This window comes from Tamandua tetradactyla, chromosome 12 (genome assembly GCF_023851605.1).
Source record: "Tamandua tetradactyla isolate mTamTet1 chromosome 12, mTamTet1.pri, whole genome shotgun sequence".
Lineage (NCBI taxonomy): Eukaryota > Metazoa > Chordata > Mammalia > Pilosa > Myrmecophagidae > Tamandua > Tamandua tetradactyla.
Genome location: NC_135338.1, coordinates 43,343,293 through 43,359,971, shown reverse-complemented (window position 1 = coordinate 43,359,971; position 16,679 = coordinate 43,343,293). Strand labels below are relative to the sequence as shown.

Here is a 16,679-nt window from a genome sequence, read left to right as displayed (position 1 = left end):
ACTTCTTTGTGTTTTAAATAATATTTAATAGCACTGTGTGACAAGAGGCATGTATCTCAATCCTTTGTGCCTTCATCTGTAAAATGGGAAAAACGATAGCACTTGTTAGTGTTGGGTCTTTGATGTTCTTGAGGTCTAATTTATGTTAAGAAAAGGTTACTTGGGTGCAAACATGATTTTAGAGCTATTATTTAAATTTTTGAAATGTCTGGCTCCTCTTTAAGCTTTTAAATTCAATCTCTGATTTTACGGTCTTAATTATAAGCCTAAGAAAATTTTTTTCAAAATATTTAAAAGGCATTTATCAATATTAGGCAACATTAATAAACATAGTTAAATTAAGGCCAAACATTTAAAATTACAGTTATACCATTTGATTTTTTAGTTCTTTATTTACCTGACTTCAACAAATTTTTTCCCAGGTACTTAAGTAATTATTAAAAGTATAAAATAAATTTACAAGTCTGTTAAGACATGTTTATGAACTTTATTTTGTCAAATTAGTTTTTTTTAGTTTACCTATAAATATTTTGGGTGAATTTTAGTAAGAAAATTTTTCTTCACATTCCCACGTGTTTTAAGATTTTGATGGAAATAAAACTGCCTGTGACTTACTTATTTCAATTGGGATGTTTTCATTTTAGGATCTGGCCCTGATATTTTTTGTAGGTTAATTTTTGTCTCTCTAAATTTACTAAGTACAATGGAGAAGAAGCCAACATACATACCCTTCTCTTCTTCAGTGCTTCTAAACCATCTTGTTTTTAAATTCTACAGAATTACTTAGAGTAACCCTTACACCCACACCTTGATTTTGATTGCCCTTGTTTGGGCAATAATTGCTTGCTAATACATCATGCATGACAGACTGAATTATATATTTGGATGTGGTTAAATGGGAAAATTTATAGTTTGTATTTGTTACAAGAACATTTTTTTTTAAAAAATCAAGGAATTGTTCAATGCAAACAATGAACCCTAAGTTAAACCATGGGCTATAGTCAATAGTACAACTATAAAAATGTGTTTTTATCAATTGCAATAAGTGTACCAAACCAAGGCAAATTTTTAATAATAGGGTGCTATAAAAGAACCTTGTATTTTATGCATGTTTTTTTTTTTTTTCATTATCTGGTCTCTGCAATCCATCCTTCATTCTGGGAACAAATGGGCACATTTTCATAACTCCTCATTGCTTATTTAATCAAATCCAACATCAGGTGATATTAAAGACTCTTGCCTTAGTTTACCTCTCAGTCTTCATCCTCATTACATACTTTGCACTTACCCCAAACCCAAACCTCAGAATCACCAACAGTTTGTCAATATTTTCTTTGCACATTTGTGCATGTGTGTCTGTGTTTAGCCCAAAGTATCAATACATGTCTCTGTCTTTGAAACTTGCTGTATTTAAAGGAACTATCATCTTCAAAAATAATGAAGCCAGAGCAGTGCAATGGTGGCTGAGTGGCAGAATACTTGCCTGCCATGCTGGAGAGTGGGTTTGGTTCCCAGAGCCTGCCAATGCCAAAAATAAAAAAATAAAATGATGATAATAATAATAAAGCCATTACTTTATGAAGTTTTCAATGAAGGGAGAGAATTCACAAAGGCAAGGGAACTTCGAACATTTAGGTGAGAATCTGTTCCCATGTTTTGTAGCGTACCTCTAACTTTTGCATTCCTACATCAAGAATAAATTATATCAGATAATTAAAAAATAGGCATAGAACCTCAGATGAAAATAATGTGAGCTGCAAATCTTTCTATGCCTAACTGTCTCTTTGCAAATGTAAAGTATTTCTTCACCACTAACCTTAGAGGGCATGGATTTTATCGTCTTTTGTTTTCAAGGAAGCAGCTATTTTAAAACTTTGTTAGAAGACCTCATCTCCAATGACTTTCTCAATTTTCCAAAGAAAGGTTGTTTTCCATAACTTATACCTGTCTACATTTATTTCAATTACAAAATAGGCCATGATCAACCAAAGAGAGCAGATTCTATTTTATTCATTTTTTGTGTGTTGTATTATTCCTCATAAATTATTTTGTATATGATAGGTCCTAAATATACAATTTTTTGGTGTAACTAAATTTTTAAGGATCACATTAGCTTTTCTATATATTCTTGAATATTAATATTGGAAAGTTAATATATGAGCAGCTGCATGTGAAAATAAGCAAAAAATATTTTTAGTTTATTTAAATAAATAAAAAGGTAATTCATAAAGAGCATATGTTTTGTAAGTTAAGCAATCTGACTTTCAATTTCAGCGCCAATGTCTAGTTAAGATGACTTTTGGCATCAGTCTAGGACCTGGTGGGACACCAAAAGCAAAAGAGACCTATATTCTTACTCTGATGATTTTTTAAATTCCAGTAAAGCACTTCCTACTATCCCGAGTATAAAGTCACAAAATTATTCCTATGCAATTTCTTATAGTTTATAGTGCTATTTCAGTTTTCAGGTATTCCCTTTACTCAATTTCTCATCTAGTGAATTTTTCATCTGGTTTTAGGGGAAAAAGTGTACATATAAGCATCATTCCTTCCAAACCTAAGTATTACCATGTTAGGGACATTTTCAGTGAAATGACTAGTCTTAATTCACACCGTTCTTTGTCTTTACAAAGGTTTTGAGTAGATACTCTCTAAAATAGCACATTTCAGAATCTATTATAATCATCTATTTATATTCTTGTCCCATCCTATAGACACTGTACTTTAAGGGACAAGAAACATGGCTTATTTAACTTCGTTCTTCCTGCGCTGAGATGGAAACCTTAGCAGCCACTTAAATATTGGCGTTAAGTAGTACCAGTCATGCCTTCTAGTTTAACATTGATGCCAAAAATTAGTTGTCACTTATAGATGGTGAATTCAATAGATTAGTTTTCTAGAATTATTAGAAGGTCAATTTCTGTTTACTATTTTTTTTTTATTTTAAAGGTTCACCTAAAATTGGCACATGAAACTTTTCATCCTAAGTCATGCAACTTCTGTTAAATTGGCCTATTTGATTTTCTATATTGTGAATATGATGAACAACATATTGTAAATTTAGTTCTCTATGTGGTCTAAAACATTTTGCTCCCTCAACTAGCAACATGTATGAAAACAGAGAAAGCAAAAAAAAATTGTACTTATTAAAAGAATATAAAATTGGATCAACATTGAACCATTTCTGACTTATTTAAAACTCTTCCAAGACTTTAAATACTGTTTTTATCCATCACCATATAATAAGCTATTGGTCTGTGACTCATCACTCCTTGGAGCTTAAATTCAAAGTATTAAAAATAAAATGATCCCAGGAATAGAAAAGAAATGAATTAATTAAAAAAGCTTAGTTATAAAAAAGTAAAATTTCTTGCTTTTTCCAGGCAAAGTTATTTAAAATCAACTTTTCTGGGAATAGCATCAATAGATTTTATTCCTTTCAAAGGAAAATCTATTACATGCACCTGGGTCATCCATCCTTTTTGCCCTAGCTGCTACCTCCAATCTCTTAGTAATCAGTGATGAAATACTGAATTTAGCCATGATTATTCTTTTACTATGCAGATGTTGAAAAGTATTGCCAAATAAATATTTATTAAATCACACATTCAGAAAAAGGTAGAAGAAACTTGACTTGAGCTGGATAATGAAACATTCCATTTTTCCATTTTTTTTCCTTCAGGGGAAAGTTCTTGCTTTTAAATATTCAGGCTACAGATCAACAGAACAGAAATATTCTGCTCAAAAGTAACCCTTCTTACCTACAGATGTGATTTTCAACTCAGTACTAAAGAGAAAAAGAAATAGGATTTCACAAATTTTAATAGATTTAATAACTTTTCCTGGACCAGCCAGATTAGATTCTGCCTGAAATCAGCCTGGGAGGCAATTTTTGGAACTTCTTGATCATTGATTTTCCTGGGACTTCATTCAATTTGTTCTTTTGGGTTAGACTAGCAGTCTCTCGACTATGGTGCTTGTCTCTAGCCTGTGTAGAAAACTGATAATGCTTCCAGTCTCTTATTTGGTGCTTTAGATGTGAGTCTTTCTTAATGGCTCTGGTGACATCTTCTGATAATACTAGCATAATTAAGTTTTACTGGTTAAGAAAATTTTGGAGAAATGAGTGCATTTATACCACCACACACAAGCAGTTAGAATAAGAATACCAAAGTTTCATTTTCTTCATTTAAGAAAATATTTTAAGTTTTGGAAACATTTCAATTGTCTAATTCTCACCATTCTCTAAGTTCTTTGCATACCCAATATGAATTGATAGGGCTATAGCTATAATGACGGTCATTCAAGTCCCCTCGAGGAGAAATGAGGTTGCTTCCCAAAGCTCAGTTCCTCACATTGAGGAGAACAGGTATGTCTTTCCTGAGGTGGACATGAATGGCACAAACTTCCCAGGCCTGAGCTGCAAAACCAACAAGATCGTGAACATCTACTTTTTAGAGTCAAATTTATTTTGGTTGCATGCAGAGAGGCTGGGTGCCATTAGCTCCATTCGTGTGAAAGAATTTGCCACAATTGTCGATGTGAAAGAAGAGTCTCACTAAATCTTGCACCCCAAACGAGGTCTTGTGAAGTTCACCCTAGAGCCTTTTATTGAAAACTTCAGCATTCTCTACAGTCCCTTGAAACCACATCTTTTTGGAAGTAACTCCTCCTAGTTTGCTTCTCAGCATTTCATCACTGAAGTGACAACTTCTGGGAAGTAGTTCTTCAAAAACAGGATGTTTTACTGCTTTATTATGCACAGTGGTGTGGCTTCTGTCCATCTCTCAATCATGTCTTTGTTCAGCTCTCTCATCTCAGGCCTGCGGATACATTCACCGTGGCAGGGATTGACCTTACTCAGAATGATCTTCCTTGGAATTGATGGTTGACCATCTTCCTACTGTCTTATTTTTTCCCTGAAACAGAAAAGACTTAAGTGTGAAATACCCCAAAGAGCTTCCCATCATCCTTCTAAACCTGCTGAGGTTCATGTTGCATCACTCAGACGTTCACTCCCCAAAACTCCACTAACCCCCCTACCAAACAGTGTCATGAGAGCGAGGCAGTCTTAGAGCAGGGCCACACCTCCCACTGGGAGAGAGAGTCAGAAACTGAAAGTGGAAATCAGCATCCTTCACAGAGCGCAAGTGCAGGTGGGACCCAGCTCTCTAGTGCCTGCAGGGACGATGGGACATCTCTGTCACATTCCTTTTTTCTTTTATTGGGCTTTAATTACAATTACAAAATTATACAGCTAGGAAAAGGAAAGGGAGAGTGAGTCAATCCATAGGCTGGATTCCACATGCCCATTCAAATAAAGAAATATTCCCACAGGAGGAAAAATATTTGTTTCCATCCCTTGGTTTTGGAAAATCCTTCATTTGAAGCTCTTTATTTCTCTTTTCAATTATTTCATTGGATACAAAAATTTCATTAGGGGAAAACTGCCTTGCTTATTCACACCTCACAAAGCAACTATGCTGTGGGCTGTCAGACAGGATTTGTATGTTCCTTGATATACACAAATATTTATTAGCAGTTGAAAAGCAAAGAGAATATATGTGTGCGTGTGTGTGTATACTTAGATAAAATCTGTAAAATTTTAACTCTGTCTGTCAATCTCATTAAAATGCATGAAATATTTGACTGTGATTAGGTTATTTTTATATAAATGGGCAAATTTAAGGACTACAACAGCATCATTTCCTTAAATCAAATGACTGCAAGGCTTTTGAGTAAAAAAAAAAAAAAAAAAAGAATCAAACCAAAACTGCCTCCTCACTCTGCCCTCCCCCACCTTATTTCTGTATGCATCTGAATACCTGGAGAGAGAGAGGAACCCAGAATATTTGATCTTTATGAGGAAAATCGTTTACAATCTATAATGATTATTCAGCTTGCATCTTGGCAAGAATGTTCAAGTTAGTTGGTGACATTTTCCTCTGTTTGGATATAAAATGCTTTTTTGAAATTGATTCTCATTTATGACAAAAGACTTATTTTTAAATGTTCTATTTATCAATGGAATTAGTGTCTGGAACAAAATTATAGAATTTTTCCTGCAAATTCATTTAAATGACAGAAATGATCAATTTGGCCAGTATTATGTGAGTGCCTGGAGATTATTAATAGCAGTTCAAAGTAAGTAATAAATTGAGTATTTATTCAGTAACAACTGCAAGTCTCTGAACCTTAGTTTCCCATTTAGGTTTCGCTAAATCAAATACTACGTATAAAGTGTTCAGCAAGTTTTCTGTCGTATGAAGACTTTGGGTAAATGACAGTTCTTATCTTGCTTTTTTAGCATATTGTTCATATCTCCAGCATTTGTGAGCTCACAATTAGTGATGAAGTCACCAAAGGTTTATTATTTTATGCCTTCAATAGTGTTGTGGTACCTTCAATTGGACTGTCTATCCCATTCACATGACCTTGACAACTTTAGATGCCCTCATCAGACATTTGGCTGGACAAAGTCCTAATGGTTTTATGCATTTTTTCCAAATCTCCCCATTTCCTATTAAGTAATTTACCTGAATCCATGTCTCATTCACAGAGGATATTTTTTGCATAATTTTTGACTGCTGGAAATAATCCCAAAGGACTTGCATGTGCTAAATTATACAAAGCCAGCACTCACTCAGAATGTATTGAATCATATAAAATCATTGACCTCACACTTATTAATTGCTAATAATACTTCATTGCTTTAAATTCCTGGTGTTTTTTGGAATTTTAAGCTGATGAAGTCTTGGAAGTGCCGATCGATGGCTCCAAATTGTTAAAGTGGAGGCATAAATGCAATCATGCATTCTTTTCAAAGCAGATAATATATGAGTACCTGATATACCTATGACTTGATTTTTTTGTTTGTTTGTTTTGACTTAATGTTTTTTTCTAAATACACAGAATTAAAATACTCTGTGTTCAGTAAGTTCCATGTTATAAGTAATTTATTTGTAAGTAAAAGCAAAACTCAACAGTAAAAAGCATTTACATTTAAGAAGTGCAAATTATAAAGTTTGAATCATGTACATTGTTATATGAGAATGTTGTATATGTTTCATTTATTATTACATTCCATAATGAAAGTTCCTAAATTTGCTAAATGCAACTAAAACCAGTATTATCAGCACAGGATTCAAATAGCCAGGGGCATTTTAAATAGCATTACCAGCTAACTGATTTATTTTAATGACTCTTATTAAAGACATTATCAATTTCACATGATCTGATATGTGGTCAGAGGTTTTTCATTACATATTAGGAAAGAGGAATAAAAAAGCAAAAACAAACAATAAACCAACAAATGAATGCAAAAAGCATTCAACATCAAAAGTGGAAGGACCTAAAATTGTTACAAAGCCATCCGATGTATTTTCAGGATAGATTGATCCTGTACATTTCCTTATTATGAATTTGCCATGCTCTTGAAATAGATTTTCTTTTGGCATACTTTTGTTTGAAAAATGCAATTTCTCACATTTTTACACAAAACATTTATTTAAGCATACAGACAAGCTTTATATATTACTGAAACCCATTGCAGCTTTTATAAATAAATATTTTGACAAATGAAAATATGAGAAATACTGTCACATATAAGCAACAAAATGTATTATTATTTTAAATGAAATAAGGACAAAAACTGTAGGAAAAAAAAAACAGTAGCAACAATAGCTACCCCCATAATTCTATTCGTAGGCTAGGATAATTGATAGATCAAGTTGCCATATAATAAAAGCTTTTTCTGTGGTAGTAATTAATCTGTTTTAGATGAATTTATTACAGAATCCATTTTAAACCAAATGTGCTCTCTATGTAAAGCTTTTGTGTTTATGTACAATAAATATCAATCCAAATGATGTTGTACTAGGTTGATGTCATACTAGGGTGTCATCTAAAAAATGCCGCCTGCTCTAAAATGTCAATTTCCCTATTATCTCACTGTTAAACTTTATTTCTTGTAAAGGTTTTAGGTTTTGAGCCTCTCCTTAATTCTTAAATGGACCATAATTTATCAGCTAATGCCTTAGATTTTATCACTGTGCATATAATAGCCAAAAATTTTGGGAAAGAGGTAGGTAGACCAAGCATGTCAAAGCACTATTAATCGTAGCATATATAATGGAAAACGGAAGTGATAAAAGAAATGTTCTTCTTATGGGAGAGGTATCAGTTATTTATTAATAAATACTAAAAGCAAAACTAAACTATATTTTCTTATAACTTAAGAAAAGAAAATGATACTCAGCATACCTCTCATTCTAAATATTCTTATTTATTCTTTATTTTTTGTATGCATTATTTTGAAAAATGTTTTCAAATTTTACCTGTTGACAAGTATAGATACATAATTACTGGTAGTTTATTTACATAGATAGAAAATAATGTGGCTTAGTCTTGTCCAAAATTGAGGTAAGTGATACAATAAAGCTAAAATCTCTTTTACAAATGTCAAACTGATGTTTATCCTTTTTTAATTTGTAAAATAATTTTATTTATATTTAAAAAGTTATTTTCATTTGTAATGGCCACCAAACAGATCCTTCAGAGAAGTATCCAAGGTCTGTGCTAGATAGAACATGTGTTCAAATCATAATTGAAGTTTTCCTCAGATTACCTAATTTTTAGCTGTTTCCTAAGATAACATGACTGTAAATACAACTCAGATAAAGGTGAAATGAACAACATAAAGAAAACAGCAATTTTACTCCTAGTGTGAACCCTCAAGTATGAGTAATATGAATAATATTAATAATTTTCAGCTTCTGAAAATGGAATAAAAATGAAGAAGTAGTTAAAGTTATGGCAAGCAGCCCATTTTATCACAGAGTTTTGATGAGTGGATTTGATTTACAACAGGCATAGCTAATACAGATACCTCAACAAAGTGTTTTGTTGGGTCTTGCAATTGCATCAATTTATCTAAAACATAAAGCATGCAAAATAAAATGCATTCAGTGTGTGGTGACTCTGATTAGGAAACTGAAATCTAACATAAATCACATGGGTAGAAGAATTTATCATTTTTGTTTTTTGAGGTAGAAATACTAACGGGGTGCATTTTATATATTTAGATTGTAATGATAGACCATTTAGGATTATTTCTGTTGAAAATTAGAGAAAAGGCAATGGATTTAGGTCAAAGAAAGAAACTAATTTATTTATGCATGGTCAAGTGACAGGAGAGTTAGTGTTCAGGTAAGTCTTGATCAAGTGACTGGACTGATTTAACCATAACTCGAATCCTCCCATTTCTGTGTTTCAGATCCCACTCTATTGTCTTCAATCACGGACACACCTAGTAACCACCTCCTAGGTTTTCCCTACCCTGCCCTACTTTTCTATTGTGTGCATATGTTTCCATTGACTTTCATTCTATGACCTGGAGAAGATGTTAGTTTTAATAGAGCAGCCTGACCATACCTGAAGCTTGAGACCAGGAATAAGCAATTCTAGATACTTATCAGGGCAGGAACTCTTAGTGATAGGGCCTCCTCTCTGGGGTAATATAAATTCTCCATCCTTAGGGAAACAATGATTTGTCTTTCTCCCAGGGGAATCAGAGCTCATAGCTGCCATCCATTAAATCTGACCTAAGCAGTTTTGACCTCCCCAGGAGCCCAGCTTTGATGGGATCCCTTCCCCTGCTCTATTGGGCCCTTTGTGCTGTATAAGTAATAAAAGGGTCTTTTACTGAAAATTTCTGCTGTGCCAGAGCCTGTGTTCCCATGATGTACCATAAAGCAACTTGCTCCACAGCTTTATTCTCAGCTTTCACATGGTAGCCCCATGTCATTAGACTTCAGCAATTCTTCTGAACAATAGTCCTAATAAAGAAGGTTAGCCCTTCCTTTATAGCAGAGGTCCTCAACGAGAGTAACTTTAAAGGGGATATTTGGCAATGTCTGAAGACATTGTTGGTTGTCATAACAGGGGTGTGGTGCTATGGACAATTAGTTGGTAGACACCAGGGATGCTACCTACAATTCACAGGAAGAGTAACCTTATCCCCCATGCCCAACAAAAGTCAATGAGTTGTTCGGCCCAAAGTATTAATAAGGCCGAAGGCAAGAAATCCTGTTCTACATTCTAGAGCTACATTACGTGGCATAGTAGTCATTACTCATATGTTGATATTGAGACATTAAGTAGTGTCTAACACCAAATTGTGGGATGTCTTATGCACAAAATACAAAACAGATTTTGAAGGTATAAAGATAAATGTAAGGGGGCACAAGGGTGGTTCAGTAGTAGAATTCTCACCTGCCTGTGGGAGACCTAGTTTTGATTTCGGGTCCATGCATTTCCCAAAAAGCAAACAAACAAACAAAAAACGAACAAGCAAATAGAAATTCAACAAATAGTGCTGCAATAACAGATCTCACATGGAAAAATAATGAAATGTGACCCCACCATACAGCATACAAAAAAAACAATGTAAAATCTTTGATTAGTAATTTCTACATTGATGATACATAATTGTGGCATTTGGCCCCTTGCAGCAAGTTGGCCCCTCACCCCTCCTTGCACATTTAAACTACCTCCTCTTTAAAAATTCCTCCATTTCCTCTGAGCAGTCAGAACTACAAATAAACAGGATGCTTGCCCCAAAAACTGGTAAAACTGCACATAGGCAAGGTAAGACAAATTCCTGTAAAAAAAACCCCTCCCCTAACCACTCATCTGCTTCTGTAAACCCAGCTTCAAGCCCTTCCCAATTTAAACCACCTAATTGTTTCCTTCCAACATCACCAGTTACCATATTAAGCATACCTTGTCTTTAACGTGTTATCTTGTCTACAAAAACTGACATTAACCTTTTGTTCAGGGACTCAGACTTTCAGAGGCTACTTAGCTGAGCCCTATGGCCATAGATGAGTAAAAACCCACTTCCTGAAACTTTGGAGCCTCGTCCCCAGTTAGTTCTGTTTCCATGTAATATTCCTGGAGGCTTGCAGGCTTGTCCCTGGTTTTGCACATTTTGCACAACATAAAAATAGTATTCCATTCTATATATAAACACTTATTGCTTATCCATTCATCAGTTGATGAACACTTGGCTTGCTTCCATCTTTGTCTATTAAGAATAGTGCTCCTATGAACATTCACGCACCAGTTATTATGTGAACATAGGATTGCAAGACTCTTGGGTGCATACCAAGGAGCAGAATTATTGGGTCATATGATAACTGTATCTCTAATAGTTTTTAAAGTACCATACTAATTTTAAAATACCTGCACAATTTTGTATTTCCACAATCAATTTATAAGGTTCAAGTTGTTCAACATCTTCATTAACATGTCATTTACCATTTTTATATTGCAGCCATCTCAGTGGGTGTGGACTGGTATCTCATTGTGGCTTTGATTTGCATCTCCCTATTGACTAATGATGTTGAGCATCTTTTCACATGCACATTGACCATTTGTATAAATTTGTAGTAGAAGTGCATCTTCAAGTGTTTTGCCCTATTTATAATTGGATTGCTCTTTTATTGTCTAGTTTTTGCATTATTTCTTCTTAGGGAGCTGAGTCCTTATGGCCCTCCCTGCCTCCAGGATGCTGTTTGAGTGTTTGCCTGCTACCAGTTGAGACTGGAGGATGGCAATGGCCACTGCCACAAGAAGGGAGATATTCACTACCGTTTCCCACAATTTACCAGTATCTTCTTACCACTCTTCTCTGGATAATGTCCAGCATTCTACTAGATTTTGGGGTTTCTATATAGTTCATTCAGATAGTTTCTGCCTGTTTAATTGTTGTTGTTGTAGAAAAAAACTGATTTCTAGAGCTTCCTACTATAACATCTTCCCACAATCCTCTGATCCCACCTGCATTTTAGTTAAATATTACAATCATAGTCTCAGCTATAAATCAGAAATTTGAGTGTAATCACCAACTCTTTCCTTTCTTTTTTATCCACATTCAGTGAATAATTAAGCCCTGTTGTTCTTGCCTTTACTAATTGAATCTGAAACTCCTTCCCCTCTATCCATTTTACTGCCACCTTTGTCATTTTTTGTGCATACTGTTGCAGTAAACTTCTCATTTATCTTCTCACTTTTGGTCTTGATTCCACTGAACTCACCCCCCACAATTTTAGAAGGGAGACATTTCTGACATGGAAATAAACATATCATTGCCTAATTCATATCAGGTAATGATATAAGATTAACTCCTAATGGGTAAATATGACTTCAAAATTTTCTAGCAATCTTTTTAATTTCTTTCTGGCATTTTTTTCTAGTCTATCTCAAGCAGTAATTGCACAGGGGAAAAAGTATTCTCATTTCTGCACAGTTTCACTTACCATTTCTATGTCTAGAATACATGTCACCCTTGCCTTTCCTTGAAGTGAACATCCACAGTCTTCAAATTCTAAAGTAAGGGTCTTCTCATCATGGAGGTTTCCCCTGACCTCACCACTGTTAAAGACATCCATTATAGCACTATGCTCCAATGATGCTCTTTTATTATGGCAATCATCATAATTCTCTATGTTTGACTGCATAATCACTTAACCTTTCTGCTAGTCTTTCAGCTTTGTAAGAAAGTTGGCATGTTCTTTTAGCAAGTACTCTGTCTTCTAATACGTTGTACTCATTCAATGCATATTTACTTCAATAATGAATAACTGACATATTGTAAGTACTTAATGATTTCATTGAATGGGGGGAATGAACGTTGAGGTGTTATTGTGTACTGTTCTACCAAATCACATTTCCAATATGCATGTTATATTGGTCCCAGTAGATTTATAATTACTAAATAATTGCAGGTGCTGATTATTTCATAACTTTTTTTCCCCTCTGGCATCACAAAAGAAGCAATTGTTGTTTGAATTGCTTTTCAGTGAAATATTATTTGGCACATTTGTCAATGGACCTTCTTTTTTGTTCATCCACATTAAATGTTAATTCAACATACAAATAATTACAATATTTAACCTAGATCTAAGAGTCCTGATAAAATGATGACTAAATTTCAGAAACAATAAAGACACCAGGGGATTTAATTTATTTTTATAACTAATTTTGCAGATATGAATGGTTGTCTTTATATAGAGTGAACATAGTTGAAGAGAGCTAATTACATATTTATATTTTGAACTGAGAAATTAAAAAAGTGGAATGGGAGAGGAGAAGACAATATCTAGGTGAAAAATGAATCTGGTAACTGATTCTTGCACTGTTGGATATTCTCCTGGAAGGCGTCAAACCTGTTCATCAGAAAAATGGTTACTTTTTAAATACGAATTTTACAACAAATGAAGAACACTTACAATACATTCTGAATATGAAGTTGTCATGATTTATTTGCAAGAGAGAACCTATGAAGAATTAGTTAATTAGGGGTAATGTTTTCTCCTAAGTACGAGAATACTGTGCCTTAACAAAATATGCTTATGTCAAAAGTGTTTTCTCCTTAAAGCTGTGGACCCCATTGCTACCATATTGATTTACCAGATGGTCTAATTATTGTGACAGCTTGTCTTTTATTTTTACTTTTATTTTTTTTATTTATTTATTTTATTAATTAATGGAAAAAAAAATTAACCCAACATTTAGAAATCATACCATTCTACATATGCAATCAGTAATTCTTAACATCATCACATAGATGCATGATCATCATTTCTTAGTACGTTTGCATCAGTTTAGAAGAACTAGCAACACAACCGAAAAAGATATAGAATGAATCATGATTCTCTAAAACTCAGGGCTTTCTTCAGAGCATAATTCACTATAGTTGAAAAACTGGTGGCTCTTTCACATCCAGTTTCCCAAGTATTTAACTTGGTGGTCAAGTCTATTGTAAATCATTTGTTTTCAGAATGTGTGACTATGTTTCATAACTCACAAGTAAATAGCAAAATAGAATTTATTTCAACGAACGTATCATCAGCTAGCCTTTCCAAATACTTTTTATATCTGTTCACACAACTGAAGTTTAGCTTTCCCTTCCCAACCTGCCCAACATGCTATCATAATGGAGTTATTTGATTTTAATGAATAAATCATCCAAAGAAGTCCATGGAACAAACCCATACTTCAGGTGGAAAGGTTGCTGTGATCTTTTGAAAGTTCAGTTTTAGGAATGTGTCGCTCTAAGCATTGAGTAGTTATTATAAATTGTACCAACATGCCAATCACACTTGCATATCTTTGTAATTTGAGCACTCCTGCTGAAGGATGATCAGAACATTATTGGATAAATCACATATGCAAATAAAGCAACATTTCCTGCTGAAAATGCAAAAAAAAAAGTGTTTTCTAAGGATGGAAATAAAATGTACTTCGTGGAAATTATTTAAAAGTGGCATTTTATTTTATAAAGAAAATAGACTATTTTTTAATACAAATGTTTTATTACAAGATTAATGCAATTCTCTTATCAATCATAAAAAATGACTTCATGTAAAAATAAATAACATGAAAAACCAGAAGAGAATCCATGACAGAAGAAATGGAGTACAGTTAAATATGCTAACTCTTCCTTGCTATTATTGTGAAAAATATTAAAATCTAAGAGAATGGGGAAATCCATGATGGTTTTGCTTCTAGCATGGTTATAGTCTTCATTTCCCTCATATTGTAAGATTGACTCACAAAATGCTATATTTATTTCATTGCATTTCTAAAGAGTAATTTCTTTTTTCTATCTTGAAGTGAAGAATGCTAGTTAAGGTAACTGTGTTTACTGTTTGTTCCCTGAGTGGGAGCAGAAGACATTTCTATTGCTAGGACATTTCTTCAGATGCTCAGGCAGCTTTAAATTATAGAAACTTCTATAATAAAAAAAAATCTATGAGAAAGAATAAATTAACAGGAAATGTTGCAACCAATTCTTCCTAAATGATTACAAACATAACTTGGAGACATTGTGAGTTTGGTTTCAGAGCACCACAATAAAGTGAGTCTTACAATAAAGTGAGGGATACAATTTTTTTAGTTTCCCAGTGCATATACAATTTATGTTTATATTATACTGTAGCAAAATAACTGTGCAGTAGCATGATGTCTGAAAAACAATGTATGTACCTTAAATAAGAATCCTTTATTACTAAAAAATGGTAACCATCGTCTGTGTTTTCAGTGAGTTGTAGTATTTTTGCTTATGGAAAGTCTTGCCTTGAAATTAAATGGCTACTGACTGATCAAAGTGGTAGTTGCTGAAGATTTGTGTGACTATGGCAATTTTTAAAATAAGACAACAATGAAGTTTGTCACATAGACTGACTCTTCCTTTCATGAAAGATTCCTCTGTACCATGAGATGGTATTTAATCACATTTTAGTCATATTAAATTTTCTTTTAAAATTGGAATCAATCTTCTCAAACTGCCAGTGCTTTATCACATAAGTTTATGTAATGTTTTGTGCTGGTTTGAAACTATTATATAACCCCAAAAAGCATGCTCTTTAATCCAATCTTGTTGGTCCAGACCTATTCTTGGGTAGGATCTTTTGATTAGCTTGTTTCCATGGAGATGCAACCAACCAAACTGCTATTGGGACCTTTTGATTCAATTATTTTCACCCATTCAATGTAGAATCTAATTTGTTTACCGGAGTCCTTTAAAAGGGAAATATTTTGGAGAAAGTACAGATGTTTGGAGAGGCAACACAGATATTTCAGAGCTGATACAGGTTGCAGATGCCTAGACACAGATGTTTGGAGATACTTAGAGTGCCAACATAGAAAGCCACTGAACCAGAAGCTGAAAGCAATGCAACCTGGGAGCAAAGGATCAGAGAATGCCAGCCACATGCTGTCCCAGCTGTCAGAGCAACCTAAGACATGATCAACTTTTCTTGAGTGAATGTATCCTCTTGTTGATGCCTTAATTCAGACATTTTCATAGCCTTAGAACTATAGATGTGTAACCTAATAAATTTCTTTTGTAAAAGCCAATCCATTTCTGGTATATTTCATTCCAGTAGCATTAACAAATCACAATATGTTCTAAAGTTTTTGGTTTTCTTTCAACAATGTTTAAAACACATCCAACAAGGAGTAGATTACACCTCAAGAAATTGCTTTCTTTGATCATCTGTAAGAAGTAACTTCTCATCTGTTAAAGTTTGATCATGATTTTATAACAAATTGGTCACATCTGCAGGCTCCACTTTTAATTCTAGCTCTCTTACTATTTATACCACATCTGCAGTTGCTTCCTCCACTGAAGTCTTGAATCCTTCAATGTCATCTATGAGTGTTAGAAATAACTTCTTCCAAACTCCTGTTATAATTGATATTTTGTCCTCCTTCCATGAATCACAAATGTTCTTAATAGCATCTAGAATGGTGAATGCTTTCAGAAGATTTTCTATTTATTTTGCCTTTTTCTATCAGATAAGTCACTACCTATGGCAGCTATAGTCTTGTTAAATGTATTGTTAAAAAAATAAGACTTGAAAGTCAAAATGACTTTCTCCTTTTTTTTATTAATTAACAGAAAAAAAGAAATTAACCCAACATTTAGAAATCATACCATTCTACATATGCAATCAGTAATTCTTAACATCATCACATAGATGCATGATCATCGTTTCTTAGTACATTTGCATCGGTTTAGAAGAACTAGCAACACAACCGAAAAACATATAGAATGTTAATATAGAGTAAAAAATAAAAGTAATAATAGTAAAAACAAAACAAAACAAAAC

At 33.6% G+C, this 16,679-nt stretch overlaps 1 pseudogene; it reads left to right on the top strand.

Moving 5' to 3' along the window:
• Nucleotides 1–4,292: 4,292 nt before the first annotated feature.
• LOC143651405 (thioredoxin domain-containing protein 11 pseudogene) lies at nt 4,293–5,261 on the top strand (annotated as a pseudogene).
• The last annotated feature ends 11,418 nt before the right edge of the window (nt 5,262–16,679 follow it).